The sequence below is a fragment of the Puma concolor genome, chromosome A2 (genome assembly GCF_028749965.1).
Source record: "Puma concolor isolate L17-30 chromosome A2, mPumCon1.1.hap2, whole genome shotgun sequence".
Lineage (NCBI taxonomy): Eukaryota > Metazoa > Chordata > Mammalia > Carnivora > Felidae > Puma > Puma concolor.
In genome coordinates, this window is record NC_141668.1 from 146,687,667 (window position 1) to 146,711,453 (window position 23,787).

At 43.1% G+C, this 23,787-nt stretch overlaps 1 protein-coding gene across 3 annotated transcripts in view; it reads left to right on the plus strand.

Annotated features, from left to right (window-relative positions):
- ARHGEF3 (Rho guanine nucleotide exchange factor 3) overlaps nt 1-23,787 on the plus strand; it is a 306,144-nt gene that overhangs the window by 96,305 nt on the left and 186,052 nt on the right. The gene's annotated exons all lie outside the window — the stretch shown is intronic.

The window sequence follows — 23,787 nt, forward strand, 5'->3', positions numbered from 1 at the left end:
ATTTGGAGGAATCACGGTCGGTCGTACCAGCGGCTGTGGCTCAATTAAAAAACGTGAGTGGCCCAGTAAGTGCCCGCCAGTGTCCATTTGCCCTAAAAGGTCTCGGGAAAGCACCTGATGAAGAAGCCAAGTCAGGGTTGATGGGCAGGGGGGGACATTGTGCCCATTTTCTTGGGAACCTGCAGGGGCCCAGTGCATAATGAAGAAAAAAGAAATCGGAAATGTACGGTCTGTTAATATGTAGATTTACGACTTCATGGGGAGCTTTGTTTTCCAGAAGAGAAGCCTGTAAGCTCTGAACAGATTTTAAGGGGAATCATAAAAATCTCCCAATCATAAAGCCACAGACCCTTAGAAGTGTAGAAAGGGTCAGATCTAACCTCCTCTTGATGCAAAGTTCTCTACCTTAATAATAATAATAATAATAATAAAGTATATGGAAGCCTGCGTGTGCTAAAATGAATTCTAGCTCTGGCCTCAGGAAGAAGACCCTGGCCTGTGTAAAGAATGCTCAGAGCTCTGTTTCACAACCTGGCGTTTGCATGTGTCATTCCTTCTGCCTAGAGCACTGCCTGTGCTGTCCAGCCCTGCACTCCTACACACACTGAAGCTGCCCCACCGGCTTCTTCCCTTGGGTCTAAGTCTTGATATCACCTCCTGTGGGAAGACAAGAGCTGAGGCGCTCCCGTAGACCCCTGCACTCTCTTCTCATTGATAGGATGAGATTGTTAGTTAGGGCTTACTAAAACGTTAAGATTGGAAGCTCTAAGCATCAGGTGTGGAGGAGAGACCTTGTATTTCTCTCTTGTTCACTGCTGTCTCTCTGGGCCTAGCACATACATGCTTAATTAATTTGTTGGATGTATAAACAGATCTTTCACATCCATCAGACACAAAATCGACTTCAGGTTGTGTTTCGAGGTCATTTCTTTGGTCTTTTCAGCACTGTTTTTGCTAGTTCAATTCACCGTTGGTATCTTACATAGATCTCAGCCATTTTCCCCAAGTGTCTTACTGAAAATAAATATAGATCATGGCAGTATTTTAACTAAGGGTACAATATGCTTTTCACCGAGTACAAAGAGAAATGCGTTGACCTCTTAAGGAGATGTGCATGTCTTACTGAACGTAAACTGTGTGTCTCCTAAGTTGTTTATGGTTTTGTGGATAAGGTCCCCATTTCTCCAAGTGTGTTCAGTTGGATGATCATAACCATTAGGTGGAAAAAAAACCTGTGTGGTCAAATAACCTTGGGGCACACTGAGAGCACCTAATTAAATATGCTCACCGCTGTGAGACTTCTCAGAGCCTTTGATGTGTTGCCGTGCTTAGAGACTACATTAAAGAGAGTTGATGGAGTTGGTGGCATTTCCCCATTGCCAATAAATCCTTTGTTGACAAGGCAGTTTGTACACACTTTGGAATAGTTGACATTTATTGTCAATTTTGAGCTATAGAGAAATTGGACCTTCTATGAGCAAGTTGGCCTATTTGAAGGCATTTATTTTCCCTCCCTCTCTGGTGTCCCTTCAGCACACCCTAGCCTTCCTTCTGATTCAGCAGTGGTCACTAGTCAAGTACTGGGGTACATCTAGGGTGACCAACCACTCAAGTTTGCCTGCGATTGCCCCTGGGTTTAGCACTGGAAGTCCCAGGTAAACTGGGACAATTGATTACCTTACCTGTGGCCATAAGACCTCTTCAAATGTCTTCCCTTGAAAAATGCTTTGTAAGTTTTTGAGCACAACTCTGTTTTACAGAAATTGCTGCTCAGAGGAGCCTGTTAGATACACACTTGGTTTAAGTGACCCTTTGATACTCTCACCCCTGCATGGTAGTATTTAAAATCAGGGAATCACTGCAGAAGAACAAACAAACTGTCCCTGGATAATTGCAACCAAATAGATGACAGAATCTTTTTTTTTTTTTTTAACGTTTATTCATTTTTGAGAGACAGAGTGCAAGCGGGGGAGGGGAAGAGAGAGAGGGAGACACAGAATCCAAAGCAGACTCCAGGCTCTGAGCTGTCAGCACAGAGCCCGATGCCGGGCTTGAACCTATGAACCATGAGATCATGACCTGAGCCAAAGTCAATAGTCAGACGCTTAACTGACAGCCACCCAGGTGCCCAGCTGTGGTGTTTATTTTGGTCCCGTGTCCTTGCTCTGATTTTTCCTGGCCCATGGGGCTTATTGGTAAAGTTAGACAAGCTGACATCAAGATATGCCAGAGGGAGATGGTCTGGGGCCTGATAATTGCCAGATTGGCCAGATTGATCTGTCTCCCTCTTGGAACATAATCATCCGTGACATCGAAGGGTTAGGAGGAAACCCCACCAAGTGGAAACACCCTTACTCCCAGCCAGGCTATGCTTTGTAACCATCGTTATGGTAATTGGAAATGAAGAACAAGAAGCACCCAGAATGCCAGAATGAAGACATTTGAGGCATTATCTAGCTGATACATTTTCTATAATGAAATGTGACTCCCAGGCTTGTTAGACTGAGCTATGCATGCTGTCCTAGGGCAGGGCATGTTTTTTGTGAATGCTTTATTTTCTTCTTTATTAAGAAAGGAAGTTTTTAGAATCTGTGTGCTCGTGAATTTCCCATATTTATATGCGTGGCAGAGGAAACTATTGTAAGCATTTGTAATTCCATTCCTGTTTGGCTTATAAAGAATAAAGATCCTGTGTTAGTTTGCTTATGCCCTGGGCATTTGTAGATTTTGGGGGTGGGGTAGGGAGAAGTGTTGGGGAGAGATGGATGGTAAAAGGTGAGGAGAAAAGGAACCATATCACTCTGGACAAGAAGCCAAGTGGGAGACATGTGAGGGCTAAGGAGGGAGCCGGGGACAGGGCCCGAGGGAAGAGAGGGAGTGGTTGGCATCTTAATAAGGAGTTTGGAAAAAAGATGAGATGTTTCAAAATAATTTTAAGGAAAATCTCACTGAATGAATTGTGTTGTAACCCCCTCCTTGTCTTCCCTGGAAACATTCACTCCAGATCTACATTACTCCTCAAGGCATTAGGAGTAGGGTTTATGGTTTTCCTTTTGGGGGGTCTGGGATTTTTGGCTGAGGAGAGGTTCAGGAAGAGCTGGTGGCCCTTGGATGACATTCTTCCTACCTACCAAGTGATTTAGCCCTTTTAGAAGTTGTCGTTATTAAGTGCAGGCTGGGTCTCTTGGTTCCCACGCTCGTCTAAGGAGACAGAGGCCCTTGGTGCTACCAACCCTCCTGATTCCCCCATCTTCCTGGGCAAGGGGTGATGCCGTGTCTGTCTCTCACCAGACCCATGGATGCTGCACATACACTCATGGAGAGAAGCCAAGAGGATGGTTTGGGTGGGGGCAGTTCTAGAGGGAACATTATGAGTAAAACCAGAACAGAATGATGAGAATAAGAAGATGGGACCCTGAGAGGTGGGACCCTGGAGTACTGTTACTAAGTGCTTCCATCAGGTGCTCACTGCACATCTGGTCCCCATCTGATTGGGACAGTGCTGAGCTCAGAATTTCCACCCTTCCTTATGCAAATATTTGCTACAACTCCTCCAGTTAGCTGAGAGAGGGAGGGAGGGAGGGAGGGAGGGAGGGAGAGAGAGAGAGAGAGAGAGAGAGAGAGAGAGAGAGAGAGATACAGGAAGGAAACTCTCCCTAGGAGTGTGAAAATATCAAGAGCACAACTCCTGCCCTTGGAAATATTTAGCAAGACTTACTACTACGTACAAGGCATTGTTTAGGTGTCACAACTGAGATTTCAATTAAATATCAGCCAGATTCCATGGCTGTGCTTATCTTGTCTCTTTCTCTAAGTGCCTGTTCTTTACTCCTGCCTAGGCTATTTGGGAAGAAATTTCTAGACTCTGAGGCTTTGGAAGAAACTTTGGACATTGTAGCCAACCTTTTAATTTTCAGATGTGGAAAACAAGGCCTCGTGTATTAGTGGGGACTCTTTTGGTTACAAATGATAGAAGCTCCATTAAAACTGGCTCAAGTGGAAAGGGAGATTGTTTGCCTCATGTGACTGAGGGAAACTGAATGGGTGGGCTTCAGGGTATCCAGCGGTATCCAGGGGTGCTCTCTCCCAGCTTTGTTATTCCTGGGGTATGGATCTTATCTTACATACTCCATGTGAACTGCTTTGGGAAGAGAGGATGACCACAAACAACCACTCCTTTCCAGAGAAAAGAAAGATGCTTTTGATTCCAGGGTCTATGTATGAAATCCCAGCGTAGGACTCTGATTGCCCTGTCTTGGCAAATAGTTATACCTTGGCCAGTCACGGTAGTCAAGAAGATCAGACAGGCCTTGGTCACCTGTTCCTCCTGAGGGAGCTAGGTGGCCAGGGTTTTGTTACTGGCCACCTAGGGGTAGAGAAGCCACTTGAGGTAGAGAAGGGTCATTTTCTCCAAGGCCAAGTTTGCTACTGTTACAAAAAGGGGGTCTGGTTTCTACACAGACAGGAAATAATGGGGACCACTCCTAGGGTCACTTGAAGTAGAGGGATCAGAATTAGAACCGTGTTTCCAGGCAGAGGGTCCTGTGCCTGCCCCATGCTGCCTTGACACATCCCAGGTCCTGTGCTTGGAAGGAAGTGCACAAAACTCAGTGTAGTTGAATGTTTCTTGAAAGCCAGGCTGAAATGTTCCAAAATTCACAACTCAGTAGAGGGATAGTCAAAACATATCTGGCCTTGGGGCGCCTGGGTGGCGCAGTCGGTTAAGCGTCCGACTTCAGCCAGGTCACGATCTCGCGGTCCGGGAGTTCGAGCCCCGCGTCGGGCTCTGGGCTGATGGCTCGGAGCCTGGAGCCTGTTTCCGATTCTGTGTCTCCCTCTCTCTCTGCCCCTCCCCTGTTCATGCTCTGTCTCTCTCTGTCCCAAAAATAAATAAACGTTGAAAAAAAAAATTAAAAAAAAAACAACAAAAAACATATCTGGCCAGGCCAGTGTTTAATGTGACCTTACTGTGTCTACCCTGCAGAAGAAGGCAGCACAGCTTTCTCTTTTCTTGCAGCCTCAGTTTGTACATTTACTTCCATTTATTGACCATCAGCTCCAGGCCAGGCTATGGCAGCCCTGCATGGTAGATGTATTTATTCCCATTTCAAGGTTGAGGAAACTGAGCCTCACCATGTGGTAGCTTGCCTAAAATCTCAGCTGTGGTAAGTGACAGAGCCAGGATTTGAACCCGACACTGTCTGTCCCCAAGCCATTAGAGCATATTGCCTCTTTAAAACAAGGCTGATGACACATACTTTTTCTTCAAAGGAAATTAGACATGAAGATTTTTTTTTTTTTTCAAATGCTAGAAACAAGTTGAGTATTCTACAATAAACCTTTTACTGCCCAGAATCCCTTTAAGTTCCCTTCTCCTCCTTTGGGCTTAATTTTTTGAAGTTTATTTATTTATTTTGAAGAGAGAGGGAGAGAATCTCAAGTGGGCTCATGCTGCCAGCATAGAGCACAACTTGGGACTTGAACTCACAAACTGTGAGATTAAAACCTGAGCTCGAAATTAAGAGCTGGACCCTTAACCAACTAAGCCACCCAGGCACACTGGACTTTATTTTTTAAAGGTTTAACCTTCGCTGCTATATTTATGAAAAATATACTTTGCCTTTGTAATGATGAGTACAATTGTAACAGTTCCCTTAATCCTAGGGAATTAGCCCGTAGCATTAACTTAGGTTATACCAGGCACTGTGTTGAGTGCTTTATGCTGATATTACTTCCCAGAAAAATCCCAAGATAGATGTTGTTTGAGCCTCACCCTCATTTTACAGATGAGGAAGTAGAGTAAACATACTCTAGAGTAAACAGTTTTCTATCACTGCGTAACAAATTACTGCAAATTTAACAGCTTGTAACCACAACCCTTCACTAGGTCACAGCTCCACAGGTCAGAAGTCTGGGAGTGATGTGCTGGGTTCTCTGCTTAGGGTCTCACCAGACTGGAATCAAGGTATCGGCCAGAGTGGGGTCCCATCTGAGACACAGAGGCCTCTTGCAAGCTTATTCAGCTTATTGGGGGAATTCAGTTCCTTGTGGTTGTAGGATGGACGTCCCCGGTTCTTTGCAGGTTGTCAGCTGGGGGTGGCTCTTAACTCCTAGAGCCCCTTCTCGGTCCTTCCGTGTGTTGTCTTCCATCTCTGAAGCCAGCACGAGAGAATCTCCCTCACATCAAATGCCTCTTATGCTTCACATCTCTCTGACTTGAGGAAGAACCCAGTTCCTTTTAAGGGCTCACCAGATTAGATCACCACCCAGATCATCTTCCTTTACATGATCTAAAAGTCAATAATTAGTAATGTAGCCATGGGGTGATACTTCATCACATTCTCAGATTCTGCCTGCACTCAGGGGAGGGGATTGATTATACAAGGTGTGCCCAGTAGGGTCTGGGGCTTGAGGAGCCTTGCTACAATTCTGCCCACTGAAGAGAGGTTTAAAAGTGGAGGGGTGCCTGGTGGCTTAGTCGGTTAAACCTCCAACTCTTGATTTCGGTTCAGGTCATGATCTCATGGTTTGTGAGTTCAAGCCCCGCATCGGACTTCACGTGGACAGTGTGGAGCATGCTTGGGATTCTCTGTCTCTCCCTCCTCTCTCTGCCCCTCCCCTGCTGGCCTTCTGGTGCCCCCACTCTCTCTCCCTCCCTCTCTCTCTCTCTCTCTCAAAATAAATAACTTAAAACGTGGAGCAGGTTGCTCAAGGTCACATGACAGGTAAGTGGTGGAGGTGGGATTCTAACCTCAGCTAACCTCATTCCAAAGCCCATGTTCTTTGCCAGTACCTTTTGGGAACTTCTCTTCAGTACTAAGTTACTAACTTCCCTCATATACAAAGGACTCTTGCAAAGCAATAACACAAGTTTGAAAACTCAACAGGAAAATAGTTGAAGGATATGAGTAAATAGCACAGAAGAGAAAACACATATTACAAGTAAACAAAGTCAAGTTGTTCATTCTAACTCATACTTTAAACATATTTTTAAATGACAAAAGAAATAAAAAAAAGACACTGACATAATGTGTCACATTTATTTAGCTCTTATAATATGTTAGCTACTGTTCTTTGTCCTTTGCATGTCATCACACCCCCAACAACTCCATCAGACAGATGGACTATTATTATGCCCATTTTCCTGATGGGCAAACTGAGACCCAGGATTTTAATTACACAACTCCAAGGTCTCATAGCAATAAAGTGGTAGATTCTGCTTTGGAACCCGGACAGCCTGTGCTCTCAGCCACTTAATTGTTCAAAGTACAGATGGTGCAGAAGTATATGATGTAAAACTCCATGTTTAGGATTAAACCAGGATTAAAGCAAACAAAAATAACAAAAATGAAACCCCCTTTATAGGAAGAGAATATATTCTTATATACACAGAAAAATGTCTGAAGGAATATCACCATTGACTGACAACCTGTTCCTGTGGTAGTTACATGTTTTTGGTAATGTCTGAATTTCCGGGAGAGAGAGAGAGGGAGAGAGAGAGAGAGAACACATATTGCTTTTATAATTAGCAAAAACACTAACACTTATATCAATTAAAATCAAACACCCTCCACAACGAAACTTTCCGTAAGCAAGAGGAGGCTTATTTTAAAACCTCCTGGGGCTGGGGCGCCTGGGTGGCTCAGTCAGTTAAGCATCTGCCTCTTGATTTCAGCTCAGGTTGTGATTATCCAGTTCGTGGGTTCAAGCCCCACATTGGGCCCTGTGCTGAAAGCATGGAGTCTGCTTGGTCTCCCTTTTTCTCTGCCCTTCCCCTGCTTGTGCTCTCTCTCTGTCTCAAACAAGTAAACTTAAAAAAATACACAAAAGCTTCTGGGGCTTAGAGAACATCAGAGTGCATCACTGAACATGTGTTGTGGCAAAACATCTAGGGGCTGATCAAATCTGGGCACACAGAAGAGGCAGGCACCTGCTGAGCTGGGCTGCAAGACATTTGCCCCCACCCTGCCTCACCGTCCTCACCTCCCCACCCCCAATAGTCAGTCTAGAGGCTGCCTCTCAGGGTGAGAAGTTTTACTGCCCACCGCCTCTGGCCTCTGGACAGCCAAACTCTTGAGTTTGGTGGACAGTCCTTGGCAGTCATAACACAAGCATTAAGTGGTGAAAAGGCACATGCTTTGAGGGTGCAATGCCGATCGGAAACTTCAGACAAGACACATTTCACAGTGTCAGGTCCTTATCGGCAGAATGGGGACAATAATGCCGTCTTCTCAAACCTTGAGACCTGGTTATAATGGGTGTAAAGTGATCTGAATAATAATGCCTCCGTGTAGTTAAGTGTGCAGAAAATATTGGCTCCTTGTAATTAGAGTTCTCTTACACCTGAAATGACTTTCCTAAATATGTGTGTTTAAGAAATGCCTTTTCTGTGTGCGGTGCCCCCTCAAAAGGAAAAACTGACTATGTCTGGTTTCCGCTTAGCCCTCTTGCCTCATTTCCCTTCAGGCAGTGGAGAAGCCAGCTCGAGAGCAGCTGCTGACACCTGTGAGGAAAAGTCCCCCTCATCTTCAGTCTGCTGACAACAATATGCCAGGCAGACTGAAGCTCAGTTTTAGATTCCCAAGTAGTTTCTTTTTTTGCTCACATGTGAGGTCTGTGGGACATAGTGGCTTTTCTGACAGTAGCACAAATTCTGAACTTTGGAGGCAGAATTTATAGATGCCTTTGCTTATTTTATGTAGTTATCAGTTCAGTTATTCCCTTTTTGTGTTCCAACATGGTGCAGGGTAAAAGATAATTTTGATTGACTTGGTTTTCTGGGTTAAGAAATCTTAGATGCAAGTAACAGAAACTCAACTCAAATTAGCTTCAATAAGGAGAGTTGTTGTTGTTGTTGTTGTTGTTGTTGTTGTTGTTTTTTAATTACAGAGGTCTGGGGAGTATCTTGTGGAATACAGCGAGGCCTTAGAAGCCACTGGAACCAGGCACCAGGAGCCTGGGAGGGTTTCCAACTCCTCTGTTTTCGCTGCATTTTCTCTGCAGACTGACATCTTCCATTTTTCTGTGCTGTGGAAATGCAACCATCTGCAGAGACCAGCCTCTTCTTGGCTCAGAACCAAAATTGCTAGGGAGGGGTTTTGATTGGCCCAGCTTGGGTCAGGTGGATACTCCTGGACCAATCAGCAGTGGCCATGGAGTAGGGTCCTGCTGTACCACTGTGTTGGCTCCTATACTAACTATAGTGATGTAGGGAAGAAGGGGGCAGCTTCTGGAAGAAGGTGGGAGGCACTAGGCGGATACTAACCATTCTTGTCTGCAAAAGTCTCCCTCTCCTCCTATGGTAGAGGATAGTCATCCTGATTCCCAGGGTCTGGCCCTCAGGTGGACAAAACTAACTCCTTTTCTTTAATATTGGGTAGGAGGAAGCAGTCCTTTTAGTTATTTTGGTTTTTGTTTGTTTGTTTACTCTTTATTTATTTATTTCGAGAGAGAGAGGGAGCAGGGTAGAGGCAGAGAAAGAGGGAAAGAGGGAATCCCAAGCAGGCTCCACACGACCAGTGCAGAGCCTGACCCAGGGCCCAATTTCATGAACAATGAGATCATGACCTGAGCCAAAATCAAGAGTCACACCCTCAATTGACTGAACCACCCAGGTGCCCCTTGTTGTTTTGTTTTGTTTTGTTTTGTTTTGTTTTGTTTTGTTTTGTTTTGTTTTGTTTCAACCTTGACAATCTGATCTGGGAGCAAGAATAGACTACTCATAAGACATAAAATGTAAGTTTTCTGGATTCATTGAAATAATAGCAGATTCTGGAAAATTGTGTTCTGAAATGTCTTATGGCTGTTTCTATAATACTGGAAAGTGTTGGAGCTTAGTGTTGGGCTTTAAATAGAAAATAGCCCAGGGGCGCCTGGGTGGCGCAGTCGGTTAAGCGTCCGACTTCAGCCAGGTCACGATCTCGCGGTCCGTGAGTTCGAGCCCCGCATCGGGCTCTGGGCTGATGGCCCAGAGCCTGGAGCCTGTTTCCGATTCTGTGTCTCCCTCTCTCTCTGCCCCTCCCCTGTTCATGCTCTGTCTCTCTCTGTCCCAAAAATAAATAAACGTTGAAAAAAAAAAATTAAAAAAAAAAAAAAAAGAAAATAGCCCAAATATCAGCCTCCATATTCTTTGTAGTTTGTCAAAGTTATGACTTTTCATGGAGCTTTTTATCTTTCATTATAATCAAATTTAACCTTTATTACACAAATAGTATCAGGGCAGTGATCTTGTCACCTTCAAAATGTCCTGATGCTATTTGCAGATGTGGGAGGTGATGGTAATGTTGAGAGCCAAGGGGATACACCTATTTGGAAAATCCCTTTCCTGAAGCTGAACCCTCCCACTCAGTTTTCCTTTCCCCCTCCCTGTTAGATTTTATTTTATGTTTCCTGCCCACATGAGAAACTGGGGATGGGAATTAAAACCTTTTGCATGGGTGTTGGTAAAGGTCTGGTCACTGACTTTTCTTCTCTCCTGTTGACTTCTTCCTCTTCAGAGTCAATGGCCTGTTTAATAGATTGAACTTGGTTTAGTTCATTGTGACTCCTAAACAACATGTCCCTCCCACCCGGCCTTTCAAGTGCTCAAATCACACTGTCCATTAAAACAATTGAAACGCACAATGAGAAGCAAAGGGTAAAAGATGGAGTAAATGAACACACTGCAGAGAGGATGTAGGCAGGATGAAAGGATCTCACCTGAATCCAGGGGTCCACAATGCCAATATATCCTTTCTCTTTCTCTACTGCATTGGCCTTCCCTACTGATGATGTGGTTGATGATGATGATGCAGAGTTGAAGTTCAAGCAAGAGGCCCACAGACTGAAGGTGCCCTGGGCCAAGGAGACAGACTTCTTTATCAAAAGAAGGGACAAGTATACCTGGCCAAGGATACCAGTTTTTGGGGGAAGAGAACACATGGAGCCAGAATGAGTATCTCTAATGGGGTAGCCAAATTAAAGTCTTATTATGTATGTTAAGTGCTCATATGTATTTAGTGCCTCTGTATATTTAGTACCTCACCAGTCTCATGCATACTTAGTGCATAACAAACATTTAGTAACCACGTGCTTCATGAATGTTAGGTTCTTTTGTTTCCTCCACCCTTTCCTATCTGTTTGCCATACACATGTTCTACCTACTAACCACTTATTTGTGTTTAAAACAAACTGAAATATTTCTATTATTGAAGATAAGTCTTACAAACTTACTTCTCTTCAGTAATTGAAATAAATATTTTCTAAAAGCATTGCTTCTTACAACTTGATTACATAAGGCCCATTTTTAGATGTGCTGCCCTACATAAGCCTAATGATGAAAATTCTTCTCTTACTTGGTTTTCAGGCCTCCCACATTTGTTCCCCTACTTAGGCTCTCTTCTGCCATTCAGCTCTGGAAATCTCAACGAACACAACTCCCGGGCCTGCCTTTTTGTGCATGACTATTATTGCTGACTTCCACAAGGTGCTGGCAGTAAAACCAGCTGGGTTTGATGCTGCAGTAGCAACGTGGACCACCAGTGCCCTGACCTGGTTAAATGCACATTCAGGAAGGAGGAAATGTTCTGTGCAGAACGCTTCCAATACATGATGTGTTTTTGTATCCTTAGGGCTGATTTGACCTAACATCTCATTTAGAAAAAAAAAAAAAAAAAAGAGAAATGTGGCTGATTACTTTTTTTTAGGGACAGATGAAGATTTATTTAAAATCACAGCTCTGATTTGAGGAAGGTGCGATGGCATGGTTACAGATATGCATTTCATTCACACCGGTTCAACTAAACCTGTTCATTGAAAAGGGGCTAGGGAGAGAACTTATGGCTCATTATTAGATGGGATGGTGAACCTGCTGTCCTCCTTGTCAGTCCCAGTGACGAGATGGTGATTCCAGACCTTGTTGTGGGCTTTTTGGGTAGCATGCTCCCTGAAAACAAGCAACACTTACCAGGGGCTAAACTGAAGATGTATGTACAACATTCGTTCTAGCAGTGGAGTAGGAACCATTGAGTGTGTTTATCGAGAGAAGGGATGTCAGGCTTTACCTGGTACCTTTTTAAGGGGTTTCCATGATTATTATTTTTCCTCTGTGTGTTATTTTTTCAACTTTTTGTTATGAAAAATTTCAAACATATGGGAAGTTGAAATATAACTGCAATGAAGGCCCGCCATCTGAAATCAACAATCACTAACTTTTTGCTCTATCTATCTAGCTGTCTATAGATGTTTGTACAGTTTGGATTTATTTTACTAAGCCATTCAATTGCAGATTCCATTACCCTTCACCTCTAAATACTTCAATATATATGTCCTAAGAATAAGGAGGTTTTATTACTATAACATCAATATCACACCTAAGAAAGTTATTAATAATTCTTTAACATTTCCTAAGATTCATTCCACATTCAAATTTCTACAATAGTCTTATATAGTTGGTACCCCCCCCCCCCCCCAAAACCATTCAAAAGTCATGCATGGCATCTGGTTGGGTTTTTTTAAACCTAATTGAGGACTACGATTTTATTTTCTTACTATGTTTTTTAGTCTTTTTTATTCTTAAATACTCCCCTCATCACCTTCCCCCTCTTTAAAATGATGTTGACCTTTTGAAAAGACCAGTCCAGTTGCTTATGGAATGTGTCTCACATTTGAATTTATCTGGTTGCTTCCTTATGATGTCATTTAACTTATTCCTCTGTCCTTTATAAAGTGATAAGTCTAAAGACCTGGTTTTGGGCAGGAAAACATACTAAGGGTTGCCAGCTACTTGGCACGTTATGAGGCACACAATGATGGGATGTTTGTTATAAACGGTGCTAACTTGCCAGACAGGATAGATGCTGAGGCCTAGTCTCTGGGGAGTGATTCCACTGTAGATTCCTTGGTGGATATTGTTAATTAATTAATTAGTTAATGTCAATCCTCCTTTCTGTATTTTTTAAAAAATTTTAATTCCAGTATAGTTAACATCCAGTGTTATGTTAGTTTCAGGTGTACAATATTCAACCATTCTGTACATCGCTCAGTGCTCAGCACAATAAATGTACTCTTAATCCCCTGCACCTACCCCTCCCCCCTCCCACCTGCCCTCTGAGAAGCATTAGTTTGTCCATGGTGGATATTTTAGGTAGAACTTTTGGCAAAAAAAACAAAAAAAAAACCAAAAAACAAACAAAACAGACACTTGTTCTACTACCTCCAGAGAAGTGCTGTTTAATTAGAGAATATACAGTTGCAGGAACCCAGGATTTATCTCTGTGGTTGGTTTCATTTTTTTCTTTCTCTGCCTTCCCCTTCTGATGTGTAGGTCCTGCTCCCAGCGTCTTCTCCATGCATGTGGCACTTTGGGGTGGTCTGACCAAACCTGACATGATCTCTCCCCTACAACTCACTGGGGACTCTCAGGTGCCCCGTCCCCAACTTCCTAAGAAAATTCTAATCACATCAGGTTGTCTTTCTTGGACTGGACCTCACAGGTGATGGGCAGGCTGCTGGCCAGCTCTTAGAAGGACTTCCCTCTCCCTTGGTCCAGTCGTGTGTGGCCAGGGGGTCAGGATCAAATGGATCTGCCATTCACCAGTGTGGGTAAGTGACTAACTTCACTGAGATTCAGAGTCCTCACCTGAAAATGTGTCTAGCTCATTGGGTTCTGATGAGGATTGAGTGAAATAATTCATATCAAGCATTTAGCACCGGGTCTATGAGATAGTAAGTGCTCAATAAACACTTTTTTCTCCTCTGCTACTACGACTTTTATGTTCACTGAGCAGGAACTGTGGGCAATGCTGGGACAGTGGGGCAGATTCCCTGGAAAGAGCATGTGAGGAAGATAACACCAAAACAGTTCCAGGATAGTAGAAAAACTTTCCATTCATCTACGATTTTTCCATGTTATAGAGTGATCATTTCAGGCCCTGGCTTGTGGTAGACAGAGTCTGGAACATTTGTTTTTTGCATGTATGTGCCATTAAACAAACAAACAAAAAACCCCCAATATACTTGATGTATATGGGAATATGCACTGATTTAGAGGAGGAAAGAAAATTTCTTACATAAGAAAACTATTGAATGAATTTCAAATGTAGTCTTCATATATTCTTGAACATTCTAATGTATTCCTTGTGACAGGTATTGACTAGAGTCAATACAATACCTGTGAGAAGGAATACATAGTAATTATAGTAATTATTCTACAGTAATTCAGATCTTATGTGTCTTGTGAAGTTTGGCAGTGGGTTTAGTTCTTAATTTATTTTGCTAGCATCTCTCTGTGAGGGGTGTCTCTCTGTATTGTCACAGGCTGGTACATCGAACTGGCTGTTCTTGGCTTCTTAACCATGGCACCTTTGTTGCCCAATGACAATATCTAACAAATGTTGACATTCTTCTCATGTTTGTGGTTTTGATTACATTTTTATAACTGGGAAAAATTATCATCATGTTTTGAAGGATAAAAGATTATTTTGATATTGAGGAAACATTTGAAATCATTGACCTCAGCAGGTCAGTCTAAAGATTGGAAATTTTTCAAGGTGTTGTTTTTCACCTATGGATTTAATCAGCCTTTTAAAAAGTGGTAATTTGGGGAGTGCCTGGGTGGCTCAGCGGTTGAGCATCGGATGCTTTATTTTGGCTCAGGTCATGATCCCAGGTTTCATGAGATCAAGCCCCGCATCAGGCTCTGTGCTGGGCATGGAGCCTGCTTCAGATCCACTCCCCCCACCCCCCCCCCCCCACCTTTCAACAAGTGGCAATTTGAAATGCTAATGAGGGTATTTCAGGATGGATTCTCTCGCAGGTGTTTAGCGGCATTATTATTTGATCATCTTTCTGGAAAGCTGTTTGTGTCAAGAACCATAAACGTATTCATGGCCATTGGCCCCAATAATTCCACTCCTGGGAATCTATCCTGCAGAAGTCACCAGACATGTGGATTAAGATTTATGCACAGAAGTGTTTAGTGCAGCAATCATTATAATGATAGAAAGAAGTGGGAAAAGTCTAAATGTCTGATAATGTGGGGCACTTGGTGAGTTGTGTCTTATCCTTACGAGCATGTATTATACAGCCATAAGGGGTTGTTGAGGAAGAGTGTTATTCAATGAAAATGTTTAGCATGTTTTTAAAAGCAGGAAATAAAATTGTATATAGAGTAATGATTCTGCTATAAAAAAATTAAACATGCCAAAATATTAATAATGATTTCCTCCCAGTAAGTGAGTTTGAAGGGACATTTTTTTCTTTGTTTTGTTTTTTCCAAGTTTCTACAGGGTGTGTACATATGTAATTTTCATAATCAAGAAGAAAAATTGAGGTGAGGAGACAGATATGTGAACTGTAATTTTGGAGTGGAGTTTTAGGTTTAAAGGTTTAAGAAGAAAAATCATCCCAGTAGGCCACAGGAATAAATCAAAGTCAGAAATTCAATGAATTTGCCTAAATCCTGTGGTTACTTAAGATGGAATTTTAAAATAAGGCATCTGTTTATGGAGGAGTTTCAAATGTGAGAACTGGGCGAAGGTGAACTTGGAGGAATTTTGTCTTCCTTTTCTAATAACAACGAATCCATAAATCTTACTTGGATGTTTGAGAGGGGAGGAAAGCATCTTAATAAGAATGAATACTATGTACTCAGCCAAGAAAGAAATCATCCCCCAAAGAGTTAATATTCCAAAGAATTAATAGGTAACTCAATTGCTTCTTACTAAGTTGGGGTCTATTATGTTGATGGGTTCTGGATGATAGCTTGGGATACTACTTTAGAATATCACTTTGGAAAAATTAGAGAAAAATGTTTAATATGCAACCTGTGTATTCTTTCTCTTTGGTTTAGTTTATTATTGAAACTCAGAGGACTACAGATTGTAAGGTCAGCTTAGTAATTTGGGGGTCAAAAAGATACTGGCTTTTTAAAAATACCCTTCCCCCTGCAAAGTATTTTTGTTGTCTTACAAGAGTTAAATTATTTGTTTTACGAGTAATTAAAATCAAACATGTTTTTCTTGGGCCATACCTTTGCCAGGCATGTATGTTTGTCGCCAAATTCTAAAACTTCTCAAGGAAAGAAAAAGCTTGAGTTTTAGACCAGAATAGCGCTTTCAAGTCTGCATTATTGGTACAAATGGGCAAGATTGACTGTTCTTGAAATGTAATAAAACCTGCTGCCTATTCTTACGGTCTTGATGTCATATCTTTTTTCCTTCTTTTTAAAATATACCCATCTCATTATCCAGAGTGACTAAGAGGCTCTGCGTATGTGCCACTAAAATACTTGTCCTTGATTCGCTTTTCCTTTTGTTCTGATATCCATTGCTTAGGAAGTGACTTCTCCATCTTGCTTCATGAGTCATTCTGACGTGGTACCCCCCCAACTCCCTCATCGATCGTGCCTCCTACTTGAATATCATCCCTCTAATAAATGCTCATTTCCCTTCCTTGTCCACTTGCATTTTTTTTTTCTATTTTAGAGTTTTGGCTTAAAGACTAATATTGCCTATTACATCTCTTGTGTGTTATTTTATGTTATTTAGTGGTATCAAACTTCTTTAATATATTAAGAAATATTTCCACTAGCCAACTCAAAGGGCAAATGTCAAAAAAGTGCATAAAAATGGACAAGTGGACAAGAACAGGAAAGAAACAAAATCCTTACTGTGAAATAGTAAATAGACAATGCAAGTAAGTGAATTAATTTGGTTTTATTTGTTCTAGTTACTTATTCCAAAAATTGGTATCTCCATGTGTGTTTCTGGAAGAAACACAAAGTTGGCTTTCTGGGTGTTCTCTCCTTAGCTGCCTTCTGTTTCTTACACTTAACACTGGTTTTATTTCTACAAGAATTCAGTCTCAAAATCTCTGGCTTGGCAATGGGAGGAGATAAAAACATTTTTACCTGTTAGTTATGTTTATTTAAACAAACTCATGCAACTATTGTTGCTTACAGTCACTGGGCTTATTTCTGCTGGCCTGGCAGAGTTTATGTTGGCAATGGTAAGGAGATGCTATCAGCAATTCATTGTGTACTGTTTGCGTAACGGGACTGGACAGCCTGCTTCAGCCAGTTTTTTTAAAAATGCATCGGATTAGTTGAATGATTTTATTAAGGTGCCTGTCTGGTTAGGAAGTTGCAATCTGTAACTGATGACGAAGTGCTCGAGTCCCTAAGAGACCCTCAGCCACAACTGATAGACTGGGTTAACAGGTTACTCAGCTTCTAGAACATACCATACTGGCAGTGGGCTGGCCACCCTGCTGAATGGGAGACAAGCATCAGTGAATGAGAACATTGGCAAAGGCAAGATCCCCAGCTATGTTGTCCTTTGATGCCTCAGGTCCTTTGAACCTTAGAGGATCCAGGGCTATTCCAGAAACTTCAGCCAATGGAAGATCTTCTGGGTTTGCCTTAGTTAACAGCATTTAACAACGTTTTCCTTGAGGAACAGTCATCCTGTTAACCACCAATGAGATAACTTGAAACAGGAACCTTAAAGATACCTAGTGCTTGAGTTTACTTCTTTGCTCTTAAAGTGAAGTCACTGCTTGACTCCATGACCATAGAAGCATAGAAAATACGAATTTTTTCAGCCTAAGCCACTAGCATGTCTCCCAGCAAAGATTCTCAAAGTGTGGCCCATGGGGCAGTAGCAGAAATAGCACCTGGGAGCTCATTAGAAATGCAGACTCTTGGAGCACCTGGGTGGCTCAGTTGGTTAGGCATCTGACTCTTGATCTCAGCTCAGGTCATATTCTCAGGGTCGTGAGTTCAAGCCGCACATTTGGTTCCGCGCTGAGTATGAAGCCTACTTTAAAAAAAAAAAAAAAAAAAGAAGTAGAATCTCAGGCTCTACCCCAGACCTGAATCAGAATCAGCATTTTAACAGGCTCCTCAGCTGATGTGTGGCACAGGAAGGTTTGAGAAACACTGTGATTATTTTTTTTTAATTTTTTTTTAACATTTATTCATTTTTGAGAGACAGAGCATGAGTGGGGAAGGGGCAAAGAGAGGGAGACACGGAATCCAAAGCAGGCTCCAGGCTCTCAGCCATCAGCACAGAGACTGATGTGGGGCTTGAACTCACGAACTGCGAGATCATGACCTCAGCTGAAGTCAGTCGCTCAACTGACTGAGCCACCCAGGCACCCCAAGAAACACTGATTCTTAGGGCAGTCTACGTTTGGCTTGCAGATACTGTCAGCGCAATAGAGGTTTCATGTGAAAGTCTTCGGTCAGGATTTGGGGGTTATGGAAATTGACATGTGGTTTGTCCTCTTCCTCTACTAAAAGAAAGTAGAGCCCTGGTGAATTCCAGTTGATCAGTACTCAGGACTCTAGCCACTTAGTACAAATCCTTCTGTGATTCGGATATAGTAAAAGTGGCCAGATGCAGGGTTGAAAATTCTGGTAACCCCACTCCCCTCACTGTACCATCCTTCCACCCTGGGAGTACCCAAATCATAGCATTCTTTGTCCATGGAAAGGTCCTCCTGGAATTCTCCCTCTGATGCAGATGATGTATTTTTTTTTTTCTCATAATGTGCCTTTCACTGATCTAGTAGGTGTCCTGTGTTGTCCTGGGCAGCTGGACCACCACGCCCTGACATGTGACTCATAGGCAAGACAGCACTATGTGATAAAAGAGGTCGGGGGGAGCGGTCCATTCCACCTCTGGGCACTGAGGCCCGTGTGTTATGTAATGCATTTCCTGACTTTAATTATTTACTGGTCTTGCCCTGCCTGTCCCCTGTCCTGGCTACTATTTGCCTTGTTCTGCAACAGAGGAATTTGACCTCTCCAGGGTTTAAATCTCACTCAACCCTGCTATTTCTCAGTATGGTTTTTCCTCAGACGGCAGTTCGCTGGGGGCAGAGGCAGATTTTCCAAACTCCACTGTGGCTCAGGTCGTCAAGTATGTCTTCATATAGAGAGAGATTTGGGCAGAGGCTAAGCTGATTACAGGGCTCAAGTGAGGCCCTGAACACATTTCAGATTTGGAATGCAAATTGTTGTCTGCAGTAATTATAGCTTGTGCCATGGCCCTGCTCGGCCCCCATGGTCATTATCCTGGTGCAGAATAAACAGCTTCGTGCTTTCAGAGTGGGAGGTAATGAGGGGGAGAGGGGCGCTTGAGAGACATTACGGGTGTTTCAGAGCCCATCCACAAGTCTGAGTAGGTGTAGGACAGACCCAGATGTGTGTTGGGATGCCAACCGCTGACAAACTCTGTGACCCATGGACCAGGAATTCAACCTCTCTGAGCCTCGGGGTCCTCCAGTCTTTGCCTCGAAAGGTTGCCATGGTGATGAGATGGTGATGATGTGATGAGCATTCATCATGGTGCCTGACACCTGGGAGGTGCTGAACGAGTGGGAGTTTCATGGCCTAGCAGGTGCCATAAGGGCAGGGATCTGTCACACCCTTCTTAAATGGCAATTCCCACACACACATCAGTTACCCCTTCATCCTGTGGAGGGACTATGGTGCCTCCTTCTCATGCTTCACAGGTGTGCAGAATTGACAGAGGCTTAGAGTACTGGTTTTGGGTCAGACCTCCTGCAGGTGAGTCTAGCTGTGTACCCTTTGGCAGTTTGATTAACATCTCTGAGCCATGGGATTTCTTGTTTGTAAAATAGACATCATAATTGTGTATGATTTACTGTGTTGTGGGGGAAAATTATCTGTGAAAAATGCATGTAAAGTTGAATGCCAGTACTTGACTTAATGTGTGATGGAGGTACTATTGCTGTCCCCTTTGCACAGATGAGGAAATCAAGGTTTTAAGGACTAAGTGACTCCCCCAAGTCTGTGGCTCATGTGTGGTGGAGCCTAGACTCTGGCTCAGCAAACTGCCTATAAGTTTCACATTAGTGTCAGTGTCACTGGCCTAAAGGTGTTCAGAAATCACCGCATGAGTATTGCCAGCATCTGCTCCCAGGGCTCTACCCCTCAGACCTCTCATTTTTGTTGACAAATTCTTTTATTTATTTATTTATTTATTTATTTATTTAATTTTTGAGAGACAGAGAGAGAGAGGGGTGAGGGGTAGAGGGAGAGAGAGACAGAATCTTAAGCAGGCTCCATGCTGAGCATAGAGCCCGATGTGGGGCTCGATCCCATAACCCTAGAATCAGGACCTGAGCCGAAATCAAGAGTGAGACGCTCAACCAATTGAGCCACCCAGGCCTCCCGACAAATTCTTTCTCAAATTGGGTTAGAGTAGGTGATAATAACATTATTATTTACTATATTACATAATGTTATGTATAATGTAACATATTTCTATGTTAAATATAAATTTAACATTTAATTAAATGGAAATTTACATTTATATTAAAGTATAAATTTATATTGCCTTGTGTGGTGGATTCTCTTATTACCCCCATTTGACAGATGATAAAATGGAGGTAAAGAGAAGTTAAGTAAATCATCAGAAGTTACAGAGTAAGCATAGCACTGGGGTTTGAATTTGGGTTGTTTGACTCAGAATGTCTATTCCTAACCTCGGTGCTAAGCTGCTTTCATTGATTTCCAGTCTACTTCCCAGATGCTATGCCCCCGCCACCTTGGCTGGCCTTGGGGTTCCCAGACCTCCTCAGCTGCAAACGAGGGCCTGTTACTATGTGCTTGGCCTTACCTAGCCTCAGAGGGTGGTTCTGAGGACCCTTCTCACAAGCCCCAGGTGCTCATTCAACACAGGAGGCCATATGTGCCTCAACCTTGTACATTTTTAAAAAAATAAAAATCAGCCTTTCATTTTAATAATGACACAACCCAGAGGTGAGGTTCCTGTTATCACACTGGGAGAATCTGGGCAAAGGTGATTGGAGTTGTAAAGTCAAGTGGTGGGGAATTCCTTCTTTTCTCCATAAATTACTGATGTGAGAGCTCTGTGTAATTTCACATTCTGGGAGAGAATGGCTGTGCTTAACTCCTGTTGGGAGAGGAAATTTATCTCACTTTTCATTCAGCAAGGAGAGGGAGTTAGGAATCATAGAAATGGAATTTTGTTGTTGTTGTTAAATTCCTGGCTTTGAGCTGATATATATATGTACTTTAAAATAGGAAATAAGGGGCAAAGACATATCACCAGTATTATATAGTCATGGCCCCTGTTCTTAACAAAAAGAATTGATATCTGGTCGTGTGTCTGTTCTTGCTGAAAATCTTGCTCTCGTTCGCCATTTTCCACAGGATACGGTTGGAATTTCTACCTTGGCTCCAACCTTCTCATCTCCCAGCCTTCATACCCCATCCCTGCCACAGCTCTTTAAACATCTCCCCACCTCTCTCCTTTGCTCTGGCTACCCTCTCCTCAGCCTGGCACCTCCTACACATCCCTAATGAACTGCTCCAATAGCTCTTTTGCTGGGGGGAACCTGAGAATTGTCCCTGGCTGCTTCCTCAGTGTTCCTGCTATTCCAAGCCATGGAACACAACAGATTGAGCAGCAAGCATTGTTTGCAGTTCTGCGTTCCTTCTGGCCCGTGAGTTCTCCTGTGATATTTTTGTATGCCCAACGCTTTGAGTACAGAGCTGGGCACTTTTCTGTTGAACGAAGGACCCCTGTGCCCTCTTTACACATGCCTGGCTGCGTTTCTTCCCTAAGCAGGGTCTGTGGATAATAGAAGAACCGGTGATAGAGCTGGAACATCAGGCTGTAGGCTCCATGAGAACGGAGTCTGTCCTGTTGCTGCAGAGTCTACACTGTGGTTGATGTTCGTTTAGTCGCTATCAGACAACTGCTTGAATGAACGCTGTGGTAATGAGCCATGTTACAGACCTACATTCAAATCCCTATCCCACCACTGCTGAGCTTGGACAACTTCCTTAACCCCTCTGAATCTGCTTCCTCATCTATATAAGCTAAGGATAATAAAAGTACCTATCTCATAGAGTGGTCATAAAATGAAATGTTTAATGTCTGGTGCATAGCAGGCTTCCAATCAGTGGTGGTTGTTAATGTTATTAATAATTAAATACATTAATCAATCACAGGATATATGCTGGAAAGAGAATCAACAGGGTGTCATTTAGAGGATAAGATGGTGGGACAGGGGAGTGGGATCCATTGGGCAGCTTGGGAGGCAAGGTTTCCTGTAAGCTGGGACCAAACTATGAGAAGAATCCTGCTGCATTGTGAAGATTTGGAGGAAAGAGTTTTCTGGAGAACACGTACAAAGGCCCTGGGGCAGGAAATACCTTGATGAGGAACAGAAAGTGTGACCAGAGCTTGGGAGAAGGAGGGAGAATACAATGAGGTAAGGTCTAGGGAGGAGACAGAGGCCAATTGATGTAGGGTCTTTGGGGCCAAGGGACAGTGTTTGGATTGAATTTGAAATGTGAAAGAAGTGATTCAATGCTTATGCTCAGAATCATTCTGTGGGATCAGATTTTGGATGACTTCAGCTTTAACCTATCTTGTTTTCTGTGTATATGAACTAACCCCTAGCAATAAAACCCAGGTTTATTTTTGTTTTTGTTTTGAGAGATTGCACCAGCAGGGGAGGGACATAGGGAGAGAGGGACAGAGGATCCAAAGCAGGCTCTGTGCTGACAGCAGTGAGCCCAATGTGGGGCTATGATCTCACTAGCTATGAGATCATGACCTAAGCTAAAGTAGGATGCTCAACTGACCAAGCCACCCAGGTACCCCCAAACCCAGTTCTGATTGATTTAAGCAGAAAAGGAATTTATTATTTACTACAGGATATAAGACGCTCAGAAAATTGGGGAAGTATTAGGAAACCAGGAACAACCTCAAATTACACCACCAAACATTTCCTACAAGCACACCATTGCTGCCACTGCTGGGTGGATGTAGATAGCATGGGTTGTGCCAACTAATGTGGCTGTTCAGTCAGCACTCACTGCTGCCACTGTGAGCTGCTGCCACCCCCACAGGAATAGAATTTGCAGTGTCCCTGCTGTTCGCACACTGGCTTTTGATGCCAAGTCTGGGGTCCGGATATCTGATTGGCTGAGTCTAGCTCATGCTCTCATTCCCTAGCTGCAAGGGAGGCTGGGAAAGAAAGTGTGTGGCACCCTTATCTCTTTTGGTAGAACAAGAGCTCTCGTTCATGGGTTGGGGCTTTCCCAAACCTAGGAAGACCTTTGAACTGCAGAGTGTCCAGAGGGATAAATGTCCCTCACAGAGACATGTGGAATAAGTGACTCATGGGGAGTCCCTTGGCCTCAGCAGCTTTCATCAATAGGTGGTAGCACTTTAAGAAAGTCCAGACTGCCTTTCTCTTAGACAATGATTTAAGAAAAATAGTGCCAAATTTGGAAGCAACTATTTCTCAATCCGTTGAGAGGCTAGGAACTATTTTTTTAAATTAGTTTAATTTGTGCAGGTGTGTGGGGTAACATGTTTCCCCCATGTTTATCACAGATTTGCATTCCTGTTGGAAATGTCCTAGCCATTGTCAGAGCTTATAATTGCTTCTTGTTATGGCCACGTGGGGCTTATTGTCCAAGATTTTGCTGCAAAGTTTATTGTTTATCTTACACCGTCTCCAGGAAGCTGCATGCGGAAATCTCTGAGCCTTACCAGGAAGTCTGACTTAAAGGGACAGTTTCCAGGACAGAGCACTAACCAGGGAGAAGGCACTGAGCTTCCCTTGGGTGACAGCTGGAAGCCTTTTCTGAGTACTCCCCTCTTGGTTTGCTGGTTTGGGTGATGCCTTTCTGATTCTGATTTAAGGAAAAAAGTGACAGTATTTACTCTTCAAACACACATGGATATACACCAACCAAAATAAAACAAAAAACCACTTTCACTGTGGTGTAGGCAG